This window comes from Apium graveolens, chromosome 10 (genome assembly GCF_009905375.1).
Source record: "Apium graveolens cultivar Ventura chromosome 10, ASM990537v1, whole genome shotgun sequence".
NCBI classification, from domain to species: domain Eukaryota; kingdom Viridiplantae; phylum Streptophyta; class Magnoliopsida; order Apiales; family Apiaceae; genus Apium; species Apium graveolens.
Genome location: NC_133656.1, coordinates 84,098,265 through 84,112,086, shown reverse-complemented (window position 1 = coordinate 84,112,086; position 13,822 = coordinate 84,098,265). Strand labels below are relative to the sequence as shown.

Here is a 13,822-nt window from a genome sequence, read left to right as displayed (position 1 = left end):
CGCGAACATATAAGATAGGGTGTTAATCTCTTGTGAAGCGAAGGTGGATCTTGAGATTTAGAACTTGCCATGCTAGCATAGGTTCATGTACGTTGTGCATGATTAGTGGGTAACTCTAACAGTTTTATTTGCCCTATGTAATCAAAAGGAATAACTTGTGCTTAAATCGTTGTGTTGTCAATTTCTGTCGACATATAGGAACTCAACATAATTAATGACTATTTAACTTCTTCTTAATTGTGGATGCTTGGTAGAATGGTATTAGTACAATGAAAGTTGGCTTTTATCAGTTTTGTGTTATTCGATTAATATCATCACTGTCACATGCTAAAGGTAATAACAATGGTTATTGAAGGAAGTAATAATGAAGTTGTGATCTCATGAGTGTTTTATTATAGACAATTTGAAGTATTAGGAAAGTGATTAATTAAGTAGTTAATTGTAGTTAATATTTAATCAACAATTTTAAGTGTTAGTGTCTTAACATTGAGAAGTAATCATACATTGGTGAGTGAGTTTAATTAGACAATAAGTTAGTCTGAGTCTCTGTGGGAACGAACTAGAAAGTATTCTATATTACTTGTGAACGCGTATACTTGCGTGAATATTAGCGCGTGTTTTCTCCCTAACAAGTTTTTGGCGCCGCTGCCGGGGACTAGGCGTATTTGTTTAGTTTATGTACTTACCATCATTGGTCATTAGGACTCAGTGATTAGGATGTAGTAGTTAATTATTGTTTCCGGTTGTGTTTCAGGTACTTTAGCAAGCGTTTATGCAAACTCGTTCTCGTGCTCGCAAGAGGACTTTAGATACAGCTGAGGAGACAGACGAAGTTCTTGATATTCTGGAGAAGTTAGATTTTGAGGATTCGGATTCAGGAACTGAGCAGATTGAACCAGTAAACATGGGAGATCGTATTGTTCAAGCTGATCCAGCTCTTATGGATTTTTCTCGGCCTAAAATTGATGACATTCAGTCAAGCATCCTTCATCCGGCTATTCAAGCTAACACCTTTGAAATCAAGCCGGGCACTATTCAGATGGTGCAGAATTCTGTTTCTTTTGGAGGAGCGGCAACTGAAGACTCCAACATGCACATAAGGAATTTTGTCAAGATCTGCAGCACTTTTAAGTACAATGGCGTGACTGATGAGGCTATCAAGTTGAGGCTTTTCCCATTCTCACTGAGGGACAAGGCTAAAGACTGGTTACATTCTGAACCAGCTGGGTCCATCACTACGTGGCAAGATCTTGCGCAAAAGTTTCTGGTGAAGTTTTATCCGATGGCAAAGACTGCTGCTATGAGGAGTGCTCTTACTCAGTTTCCGCAGCAACCTACAGAATCTATGTACGAGGCTTGGGAACGCTACAAGGAAATGTTGAGAAAATGTCCACATCATGGAATGTCGGATTGGATGGTGATCACTGGTTTCTATAATGGTTTGGGGGCCCAATCTCGGCCCATGCTCGATGCAGCAGCTGGAGGCGCCTTATGGGCTAAAAGCTATACTGAGGCGTATAATCTTATAGAGACGATGGCTGCAAATGAGCATCAAAACCCAACTCAGAGGATGACGTCAGGCAAGGTAGCAGGTATTTTGGAAGTTGATGCAGCCACCGCTATTGCAGCCCAGCTCCAAGCGCTATCAATGAAGGTTGATTCTCTGGCTACATATGGATTTAATCAAATAGCTATGGTTTGTGAGCTTTGTGCAGGTTCTCATGCTACGGATCAGTGTTCTCTTGTCAACGAATCTGTTCAGTATGTGAATAATCATCAACGTCAACAGTAGCCTGTGCCAGTAACCTATCATCCTAACAACAGAAATCATCCAAATTTTAGCTGGGGAAATAATCAGAATGCTATTCAGCCACCATATCAGCAAGGAGTGAGTAAACAGTTTAACCCACCTGGATTCCAGCAACCACAGCAGTATGCTACAAGGCAATCATATCCTCAACAGGGAAGTACAGCTGCACCTACTAGTGCTGATTTTGAGGAACTTAAGCTGTTATGCAAGAGTCAGGCGGTTTCTATCAAGACTTGGAAAATCAAATCGGTCAATTAGCCAATGCAGTGCTCAATCGTCAACCTGGCACTCTTCCAAGTGACACGGAAGTACCAGGCAGGAAGGAAGCTAAAGAGCAAGTCAAGGCTATTACCTTAAGGTCTGGAAAAGTTGTTGATACTGAAAAGGCAAAAGAAGGAGAAGCTGAAATTAGAGATGAAGAATCTAAGCAAAAGGAGAAAGCGGCGGAACCAAGGAAGACTACTGTTGAACACACTCTGCCTGAGGCTAATACAGGGGAGAAACAACTCTATCCTCCACCACCTTTTCCTAAGAGATTGCAGCAACAAAAGCTGGATAGACAATTCGGGAAGTTTTTGGAGGTGTTCAAGAAACTTCATATCAATATACCTTTCGCTGAGGCTCTGGAGCAAATGCCTAGTTATGCGAAGTTTATGAAGACTATTCTTTCAAGGAAGGTGAAACTGGATGACCTTGAAACCGTTGCTCTCACGGAAGAATGCAGCGCTGTTCTGCAGCAAAAGTTACCACCAAAACTGAAAGATCCAGGAAGCTTCACCATTTCTTGCACCATTGGCAATCTGACTTTTGACAAGTGCCTTTGTGATTTGGGAGCAAGCATTAATCTGATGCCGTTGTCGATCTTTAAAAAGCTGGATCTTCCTGATCCAAAACCCACATACATGTCGCTACAATTGGCTGATCGTTCCATTACTTACCCAAGGGGCATAGTTGAGGATGTGCTCATCAAGGTGGATAAGCTCTTCTTTCCTGCAGATTTTGTTATTCTGGATTTTGAGGAAGATAAGAAGATTCCCATAATCTTGGGAAGGCCTTTCTTGGCTACTGGCCGTACCTTGATAGATGTGCAAAAAGGTGAACTTACTATGCGAGTACAAGATCAGGATGTGACCTTCAACGTATTCAAGCCAATGAAATTCCCTACAGAAGATGAGGAGTGCTTAAAAGTGGATGTGATTGATTCTGCGGTTACTTCGGAACTCGATCGCATGCTAATGTCTGATGCATTGGAAAATGCTTTAGTGGGGGATTTTGACAGCGATGATGAAGATGGCAACGAGCAATTACAATATCTGAACGCTTCTCCCTGGAAGCGAAAGCTGGACATACCGTTTGAATCTCTTGGTACTTCTGACCTTAAGAATGCTGAAGGAAAGCTCAAACCATCAATAGAGGAAGCACCTACCTTGGAGCTCAAGCCATTACCTGAACACTTGAGGTATGCTTTTTTAGGTGATTAATCTATGTTACCTGTTATTATTTCATCTGACCTTTCAGATAGTGAGGAAGACAAGCACTTAAGGATTTTGAGAGAATTCAAATCGGCTATTGGATGGACCATAGCAGACATCAAGGGGATAAGTCCTTCATATTGTATGCATAAGATTCTGCTAGAGGAAGGTAGTAAGCCAACTGTGGAACAGCAGCGAAGACTGAATCCCATCATGAAGGAGGTGGTGAAGAAAGAAATTCTGAAATGGCTGGATGCAGGCATCATTTATCCTATTTCTGATAGCTCGTGGGTGAGCCCCGTACAATGTGTACCTAAAAAAGGAGGTATCACTGTGGTCGCAAATGAAAAGAATAAGCTCATCCCCACTCGAACAGTTACAGGATGGAGAGTATGCATGGATTATAGAAAATTGAACAAAGCCACAAGGAAGGATCACTTCCCTCTTTCATTTATTGATCAGATGCTTGACAGGTTGGCGGGTCATGAGTATTTTTGTCTTCTGGATGGTTCTTCAGGGTATAATCAGATTTGTATTGCACCAGAGGATCAGGAAAAGACTACCTTCACTTGTCCATTTGGCACGTTTGCTTTTCGCAGAGTTTCGTTTGGGTTATGTGGCGCCCCGGCCACTTTTCAGAGACGTATGATGGCTATATTCTCTGACATGATTGGAAATAATGTCGAAGTGTTCATGGACGACTTCTCCGTCTTTGGACATTCATATGATGAATGTTTGAATAATCTGCGCGCCGTACTCAAAAGATGCGTGGAAACTAATTTGGTGCTCAATTGGGAGAAATGTCATTTTATGGTGCGTGAAGGCATTATTCTTGCGCATAAGGTCTCTAACAAGGGTCTGGAGGTGGACAAGGCCAAGGTAGGAGTCATTGAAAATCTTCCCCCACCTAATTCTGTGAAAGGAATCCGTAGTTTTCTTGGTCATGCGGGTTTTTATCGGCGATTCATCAAGGACTTTTCAAAGATATCTAAGCCGTTGTGCAATTTGCTTGAGAAAGATGTGCTTTTCAAATTTGATGATGAATGTTTGGCAGCATTCGAGACTCTCAAGAAGAGTTTGATCACTACACCAGTTATTACAGCACCAGATTGGACAGAACCGTTTGAGATGATGTGTGATGCGAGTGATTATGTGGTAGGTGCAGTTCTGGGACAGCGCAAGAAAAATCTCTTCCATGTGGTCTACTATGCGAGTAAGACTTTAAATGGGGCCCAATTGAACTACACCACTACTGAGAAGGAGCTTTTAGCTATCGTCTTTGGTTTCGAGAAATTTCGATCTTATCTACTTGGTACGAAAGTAACAGTATTCACTGATCATGCGGCTATTCGCTATCTGGTTTCCAAGAAGGATTCGAAGCCGAGACTCATTCATTGGGTGCTTTTACTTCAGGAATTTGAGTTAGAGATCAAGGATAGAAAAGGTACTGAGAATCAAGTAGCTGACCATCTCTCTAGGTTGGAGAATCCTGATTCTACTTCACAAGATAGGACGTTAATCAATGAATCTTTTCCGGATGAGCAGTTGTTCGCAGTTCAGGAGGAAGAACCATGGTTTGCAGATATTGTAAACTATCTCGTCAGCAATGTAATGCCTCCTAATTTGACATCCGCTCAAAAGAAGAAGTTTCTGCATGAGGTGAAGTGGTATATGTCGGATGAACCATATTTGTTTAGACAGGGAGCTGACCAGATCATCAGGAGATGTATCCCGTTCTGTGAGACGGAGGGGATATTACGAGACTGCCATTCCACGGTTTATGGTGGACACTATGGTGGTGAAAAGACGGCAGCTCGTATTCTGCAAGCAGGTTTTTTTTTGCCTACTTTGTTCAAGTATGCTCATCAGTTTGTTTTAAGGTGTGATCGTTGCCAAAGAGTGGGAAATTTGACAAGGAAGGATGAGATGCCATTAAATGTGATGCTTGAAGTCGAGGTCTTTGATGTTTGGGGAATCGATTTCGTGGGGCCTTTTATCTCATCTTGCAATAATCAGTACATCTTGCTGGCAGTCGATTATGTCTCAAAATGGGTAGAAGTTAAAGCTTTACCGATAAATGATGCAAAGGCAGTGCTAAATTTTCTTCATAAGCAAATTTTCACAAGGTTTGGAACACCTCGGGTAATCATAAGTGATGAAGGATCGCATTTCTGCAACCGTAAGTTCACTTCTATGATGCAGCGTTATAATGTGAATCATCGAGTAGCTACTGCCTATCATCTGCAAACAAATGGTCAAGCAGAAGTGTCTAACAGAGAGATAAAGCGCATTCTAGAGAAGGTTGTTTGTCCGTCAAGGAAGGATTGGTCTTTAAAGCTCGATGAAGCTATTTGGGCTTACAGAACAGCATACAAAACTCCACTTGGTATGTCACCATTTCAGTTGGTGTACGGTAAGGGATGTCATCTACCTGCGGAGCTTGAGCATAAGGCCTACTGGGCATTGAAGAAGTTGAACTTGGATTTAGATGCAGCTGGTAAGAAAAGAATGCTTCAGCTTAATGAACTTGATGAATTTCGACTTCAAGCGTACGAGAATAACAAACTGTATAAGGAAAAGGTGAAGAGGTGGCACGATAGGAAGCTACATCCTAAGTTATTTGTGCCAGGGGAACAAGTTCTCGTATTCAACTCTCGGCTCCGACTTTTTCCTGGGAAGTTGAAATCAAGGTGGTCTGGACCTTTTATTATCAAAACTGTGTTTCCACATGGAGCGATGGAAATTTTTGAAAATGATCCGGACCAAGCATTCAAGGTTAACGGTCAGCGGTTGAAGCACTACTATGGGGACATGGCAAACCGAGAAGTGGTTAGTGCCATTTTGTTGACTACTTGAGAAGGGTACGAAACGTCAAGCTAATGATGAAAAAGAAGCGCTGCGTGGGAGGCAACCCATGAATTGTTGTTACAGGAACCCTTAGAAGTTAATAACCTATCCAAAAACACAAAAAACTCAAAAAACAGGGGCTGAAAAAAAAATTCCAGTGACCCCCTGAGCGCCCGCTCAGCATTGCTGAGCGACCGCTCAGCTCACTCAGCAATGCTGAGCGCCCGCTCAGCTTTGCTGAGCGACCGCTCAGGGGTCGAGTACCAGAATTTTTTTACAGTTCAGAAATAAAAAAAGAGTTGTAGCCCATAAACCCACGATTTGTTCCCACTACCCCATCATTTTAACCCTTAATTCTCAAACCCTAATCTAATCCACACCCTATATATACATACACCTATCCTACATATCTCCCACAAACTTCCTACACTTAAACTCTGTCCCAAGCACCAAAACTCAGTTCTTACACACTTTTTTTTTCACGAATCAATGGCACCCAAGAGAGCACGCACTATAGACAGCAGCAGCACAGTTCCTACTGCTGATTCATCGAGGGGTACTGCTGCAAGGCCTCGGTTAACTGACAGAGTTGCGGAGGAGGAGTACACTAGGCTTTTGGGGAAGCCAATTCTGAAGGAGAGAGGGTTTTTACCATCAGGGAGGGATGGTGAGTTGCTGCCCATGATTGCAGAGAAGGGGTGGATAGCTTTTTGTGAGTCACCCGAAGCGGTACCGATGAGCGTTGTTCGCGAGTTCTATGCGAACGCGAAGGCCAAAAAGAATGGGTTTTCTGTGGTCCGAGGGCTGACAGTTGATTATCACCCTGCGGCGATTCGCCGTGTGATTGGACAGCAAGAGAGGAAACCCGAGGAGGAAAACTGGAATAAAAAGACTGCTGATGATTTTGACTTGGATTTGATTTGTGCGACTCTCTGTCGACCGGGCACAGTTTGGACCTTCAGGACCGGCACTAATGAGTATCGTCACTTTCCGGCGATCGCCATGAACAGGTATGCCCGTGCATGGAATGCATTTATTTGTGCTAATATTTTGCCTTCTTCGCATGCACACGAGGTCACAGTTGAGAGAGCACAGTTGTTGTGGGGAATTCTGAAGGAGGAGTACTATGTGGACCTTGGTGAGTTTATCTACCAAGGAATTCTGAAGTTTTTGAGGGGAGTGAAGCATATGAACATCCCTTATGCATCCACGGTTACGAAGCTATGCCAAGCAGTGGGAGTGAACTGGCCGACTCATGAGCAGTTGTAGTTGCCGGCAGCTCCGATTGATTCTGGCACTCTGAATGGGATGCAGGAGTGGACCGGTGGTGAGCCTGAGGAGCATGGGCTGGGTTATCGTCTTCCAGGAGGGCGTCCAGCACGAGGTGCTACTATGGCTAGGCCAGGGCGTGATGAGGCTGGTTCTTCGAGAGCTCAGGAGGGTGCTGGGTTGGCTGAGGCTCAGTATAGGAGGCTTTCACGGTGGATGGATGCCATGTATGAGACGCAGAGCAGGTTTGCTCAGGAGCTCACCCTTGCGTTAGGGACTGCTTTTCGGGGCCTTGGAGCTGATATCCAGTGGCCAGTTTTTGGTGAGGACTCTGCATACCCGCCGCCTGATACTCCACCCACTGAGGGTGATGATGATGATGACTCCGAGTAGGTATACCCTGTGTTCCTTTCTACTACCTTCACTGAGGACAGTGAAGATTTTAAGTTTGGGGGTGGTAGTTACGAAATATTGTGTGTGTGTCATATAGCTGCATATTCATGATAGTTTAGTTCATATAGTTGCATAATTTATGCCATATAGTTTTTTTTTGTTATGTATGTCATGTAGCTCATGCTTACCATGATCCTTTTTGCAATGATTTATCGACTGAATTGTGATATTGATGCGAGTGTAGTGATAGCATTAAAGTGATATTAAGTCGTGTAGGTTGATATGCATGCTAGAAACACTTATAATTCCACTAAGTCTTAGAGAATGCGTAAGGGCTAGATTGTTGTTATGATGTGGTTGTTTTCAAGGTCAATCTACTTATTATGCTTAGAATTCGATAATAGGTTCTTAGTGATAAAGGCATGAAAAAGAAAAATTTGGAGAAAAAAAATGGAATTTGTTGCTAGTTGTGGCTAGGCGTCAAATGGCTAGTAGCCGGCTAGCATATGGTGCGAGTAGTCTAGGGATTGAGCAAGATGGAGCGAAACGCACTTGCTCAGAAGTTATAAAAAAAATAAATAAATAAAATAAAATAAAATAATTTTTAGTTTATGCATAATTGATCAAGAGTGGGCTCTTTGGTATTCGAGTTATTAAGTTCTTAGGGGACTTTGTGCCTAGTGACCTAAGGCTTTTAGAGTCTGGGATCCGCTAACCTAACGCTCGTTACATGGATACCATTGTATAAGTCTTTTGTGGACCTCACTCATTGAACGGTCAAATAAGCATTTGTGTTGTGAATAAAAAGCACGATTCCGTAGTAAGCTCCAGAATTCTTGTGGTGTTGTATATCACTTTGTGCCTAGAATTTTTATTCTTTGTATGATCATGGGATTGTCTTGAGGATAGTCGAGTCATAATAATGGGTCTAGTTCCGAAGCATATTTGTTAAGCATTTGCACACACCACATTTCTGGCTGTATGTCCGTTTGCATGACTTTATTGATCTTTAGTTATCTAACTGCATTTGTTGAGATGTTGCAAGTTGGTTGGTTAATTGTAGTAAGGGGGATCGCTGTATTTTCATATAGATTGCATTCATGCATGTTTTTATTTGTTTTTGAGTCTGTGATGCTTGAGGACAAGCATCGATTTAAGTTTGGGGGTGTGATAAGTGGCATTTTATACCACTTAGAACGTCTTAAAATGGCTTAAATTGGTGTCTTGAAATCAAGTATTTTGTGTATTTGATGCGTTTTTCTAGTGTTTATGCATTTCAGGGTATTAGTTGCATTTCGGGGGAGGAATCATCAAGAATAAGCCTTGGCATGTGTTCATCATTGCGAGAGGAAAGAAACGGGCAGATTACAGCGAAGAAACGGAGCAAAATCAGATTTTTTCCAGTAGAGGTCTGAGCGCCCGCTCAGCTATGCTGAGCGGCCGCGCAGGGTCGGGGAAAAAAATATATTATTTCAGGACTTCTACTTCTGTTTGGTTTCCACTTCTATGTAATCTGAGTTTTATGGGACTATTATATAAGTAGATTTGAGACGTTTTCACAAGGGTGGATTGAAGAAGATCGTGTTTTTACGCAAGGAGCGAAGGAGATAAGGAAGAAGACCGATTTAGCACACTGCAACGAAGAGGAAGCATATCTTCTTGTGATTCTTATTTTGTTGTAACATTGGATGCTAGTTTTCTTGCTTTAAACTTATTTACTCTTGTGACGTACTCTGTTTTAATATAATTAGTTTAGTTATTATTTTCTTGTGTTTGTTTATCATGATTTCATATGAACCCATGATGACGATAAGTGCTATTATGGGCTAATCGTGATCATGGGGTTGCAACGGATTTATTATGGAATTCTTTAGTTAATTGTTTAATACTTTAGTGTGTGATGGTTGTATGATATCTAGTATTGGTTGTGCGTATTCGTCTTATGTGCGTCGCGAACATATAAGATAGGGTGTTAATCTCTTGTGAAGCGACGGTGGATCTTGAGATTTAGAACTTGCCATGCTAGCATAGGTTCATGTACGTTGTGCATGATTAGTGGGTAACTCTAACAGTTTTATTTGCCCTATGTAATCAAAAGGAATAACTTGTGCTTAAATCGTTGTGTTGTCAATTTCTGTAGACATATAAGAACTCAACATAATTGATGACTATTCAACTTCTATCTTAATTGTGGATGCTTGGTAGAATGGTATTAGTACAATGAAAGTTGGCTTTTATCAGTTTCGTGTTATTCGATTAATATCATCACTGTCACATGCTAAAGGTAATAACAATGGCTATTGAAGGAAGTAATAATGAAGTTGTGATCTCATGAGTGTTTTATTATAGATAATTTGAAGTGTTAGTTAAGTGATTAATTAAGTAGTTAATTGTAGTTAATATTTAATCAACAATTTTAAGTGTCAGTGTCTTAACATTGAGAAGTAATCATACATTGGTGAGTGAGTTTAATTAGACAATAATTTAGTCTGAGTCTCTGTGGGAACGAACTAGAAAGTATTCTATATTACTTGCGAACGCGTATACTTGCGTGAATATTAGCACGTGTTTTCGCCCTAACGGAGATCCTAGCTTCGGTGACTCATTCACCAAGCAGAGTTCCCATAGGTGGTATGCCCAAATTCACACTATGGGTCAACTAGCTCTAATACCAATTGTAAGGTCTCGTAAGAGGGCTATTTTAAGCTAGAAGGGGGGTTGAATAGCTTAATTACCAATTTAAAAATTGTTATGGCGTTTTAAAATAATTTATCCCTTTTTAAAACTTTACCGAGTAGTTATGCAGTTTATATGTGCGGAAATTAAAGTGCAAGGAAAGAAAATACCACATGGTAATTTTATCCTGGTTCGCGATGGCGCAACCTCTAATAGATTCGCTCACCCCTACTCCAGTCCCCGAGCTCCTCTCCCGGACTCGAGATTTTCCCTTATAATAAACTCGCTCCTTTAGTAGGCGGAGAAGCCTTTACACCCTTACAAATATTTGTCTTGGTGCGTAACACAAGGGTCACCACCTCAAAATAAATGTAATAACTACACAACTTATCTTAGAAAATAAACTCCCTGCTATTTCTTCAAAGTTGTTGTAGAGCCTTTGTGTGGACTTGGCTTCCTTAGCTTTTGTCGGTCTTGGATCTTAGGGATCCGGTCTTGGGTCTTTCCTCTTCTTCACGGTGCGAAGACTACTAACTCCCCGTTAGTACGTGTAGGACTTGGGTCTTAGAAAGAGAATCACCTCACGTCACTTCACCTCACTACAAAACTAATAAGACAATCCACGAAACAAACCAAGTATAGAAAAGATGGTTTGAACTAGTATGTTACTGTACTAGACCACAAATAGTATAATATTCAAATAAGAATATTAAAACTAAATAAGAATACTTGACCTAAGATAAATGGTAGTCCAAGTATTTTTATAATTACTCCTTTATAGATTTAAAATGAAGTTGTGGAGTAATATGAGAAGTCTTTTATATAAAGCACTTATAGCTTATGACTTCTTTAGTATTCTTTTTCTTTCGATTATGTATTTATAAATCGAAGAATACTTTAGTTACAATCTCGGAATTGTAACTTATCCTTTACACTCGTAGGCTTAAGGATTTTAGTATACTTATGTTTTGACTCTTATATGGTCAAAGTATACTTTTAACTTCAAGAACTTGTATAAGTTTTATGATTCTTAGCCAAGATCCAAATAAGAGAAGTGCAAGTAATTGGCGTAAGACTGTGCTTTTGAAGTTTAGACGAATAATTATGAGTAGTTTATATATATCGAATAAGAACCCCACGGAACACTGAAAAGATGTTAGAAGGGGCTTATACGATATGTCTCGTAATTGTTTATATACACGATATGTGTTAGCCAAGATCCAATTAAAGAGCGTGAAATTAATTGGCTAGCTTATGGATTTGATTCGTCTTTAAATAACGGATGATTACGAAGTGTTTATAGATCGAGTTATAATCCCCCCGGAACACTAAAGATGTTAGAAGGGATTAAACTATGCTTCGTAATAGTTTAGCACGATATTTGTTAGCGAAGATCCAGTTAAAGAGCGTGAAAATAATTGGCTAACTCGTGAACTTTAATCCATTTTGATATTTGACAAATTACGAAGAGTTTATAGATCGAGTTATAATCCCCCGGAACACTAAAGATTTTAGAAGGGATTAAACTTTGCTTCGTAATTATTTATGTGCACGAATATTTGTTAGCCAAGATCCAATTAAAGAGCGTGAAAATAATTGGCTAACTCTTGAACTTGTGTCAAATTTAAATCTGACTCTTGGAGATTAAGTACTTCTCTTTATAGATCTTCTTGATGAAATGATTTTTTGAAGATCAAGTAGTTATTTGAATTCCGAGTTTGAATCTTAGTTCTCTTTACCCTTGAGAACTTTATTTATAAGAGATCTTGTATTAGAGCTTTAGATGAAGTAGAGAAGTTAAGTACAAAGCTCAAATAAAAGAACTCAAATAAGAAGCTAAAAGTTACCACTTTTGAAGAACGGTCGGAAAAATTCACCGGAGGTTCGGCCGGATTTTGGCACTTTGGTCGAACTTGGGAAGCCCTTCGGGAGGCCGGGAAGTGGTAGTGGATGAGCTCACTTGGTGGGATAAAGCTTGGTTGGGTGAAGCAAAGCTTGGGTTTCAAAAACCTTGTATATATGTAAGTATATAGAAGAGAGAGAAAAGATTTTTGAGAAGAAGTGTGATAGGGAATAAATAAATCCTAATTACGTAGTTAATGTTGTATTAATTACACATGATTTAGGCTGCAAGGCCCAATAAGAAGATGTATGATATTCAGACCAAAAAGGTTAACATATTGATCAGGCCTGATGGGCCAGATCAGGCCTGATGGAACAAAGAAGGCCCAAAAACCCTGAATATTAATTAATTTCGTAATTAATTAATAAGGGAGAAAAACAGTTATAAAGAAGAGTCCTGGTGGAAATATAAATCCCTGTAGATTGGCCTCCAAGGAACCTCATGGGATAAGGAATCAACTTCCTACTTCCTAGGACTCCAAAGTCCATTCTAATTCAGAGACTTGACCACCAAGTCTCCTATACCAAGTACAATTCAAGGATTCCCAACATCTATATAAGGGGCCTCACCCCACAAATCAGAGCTATGTTTTTTGACTTGATCCTTGGCAATCAGCAAGGTACTTAGGCATCTTGTTAAGGCAGATCGAGTCACGAAACACAAGAGCAGTCAAATCGAGCCTCGAAGCTCACGTTCCTTAGTAATAAATACAGCAATTATATATCTTAGTTTTTAATCCATAACATTTGGCACCGTCTGTGGGAAAGCACAACAACAACCATGGTGAGAAAACGGAGAACAATTAGAGCTCTTGAGGAAGGAACACCATCGGGGACAACCCAAGTGATTTCGTCAACCGTGGAGATACCTCCTCATTCAACTTATGCAGCTACCCAAGGAGAAACCCAGATAAGGGCAACTCAACCTCAGCCACAAGGGATGATTACCTCGGCTATTCAAGGAAGTGGACATGCTGGACGGAGTGAAGCGCGAGGGCGATCACCCCCATACATACGAGGTTTGGCTCATATCCCTGAGAATCAGGAATTTTCCGGTCCTTACACTGAGAGAGACTCCGAATCTTCGGATGATGAAGTACCCCTATGATGGAGATGTGCTGGCAAAGAGCCGATGGCTGATGGTAGCCAACGTCTTCAAAGCACCCAAGGGACGAATCCCCGAGAAGTGCAGGAAAGGATCAGGGCTCACGAGGCTGAGATTCAAAGGTTGAGGCACGACTTGGAAGCGCACCAGACCACCAGACCCCAGTACCTCCTAGGGGGAGAAATCCTCCTCCTATCATAGACCTGGATGGTCCAGTACAGAGAAGGGCTGTTGTCCCAAGGGCTGATCCAAGCAATCTTCTTCCCCTTGGAGATCCTGATGATCCTACTCCGCCCTTCACTAAAGAAATAATGAATGCCCATATCTCAGGGAAGTTCAAGATGCCAA

At 41.0% G+C, this 13,822-nt stretch overlaps 1 non-coding gene across 1 annotated transcript; it reads right to left on the bottom strand.

Annotated features, from left to right (window-relative positions):
* Positions 1 to 1,297: 1,297 nt before the first annotated feature.
* On the bottom strand, positions 1,298 to 1,404 carry LOC141694204 (small nucleolar RNA R71). Its single transcript, XR_012563529.1, has one exon. It is a non-coding gene; the product is annotated as a small nucleolar RNA R71 (small nucleolar RNA).
* Between the last annotated feature and the right edge of the window lie 12,418 nt (positions 1,405 to 13,822).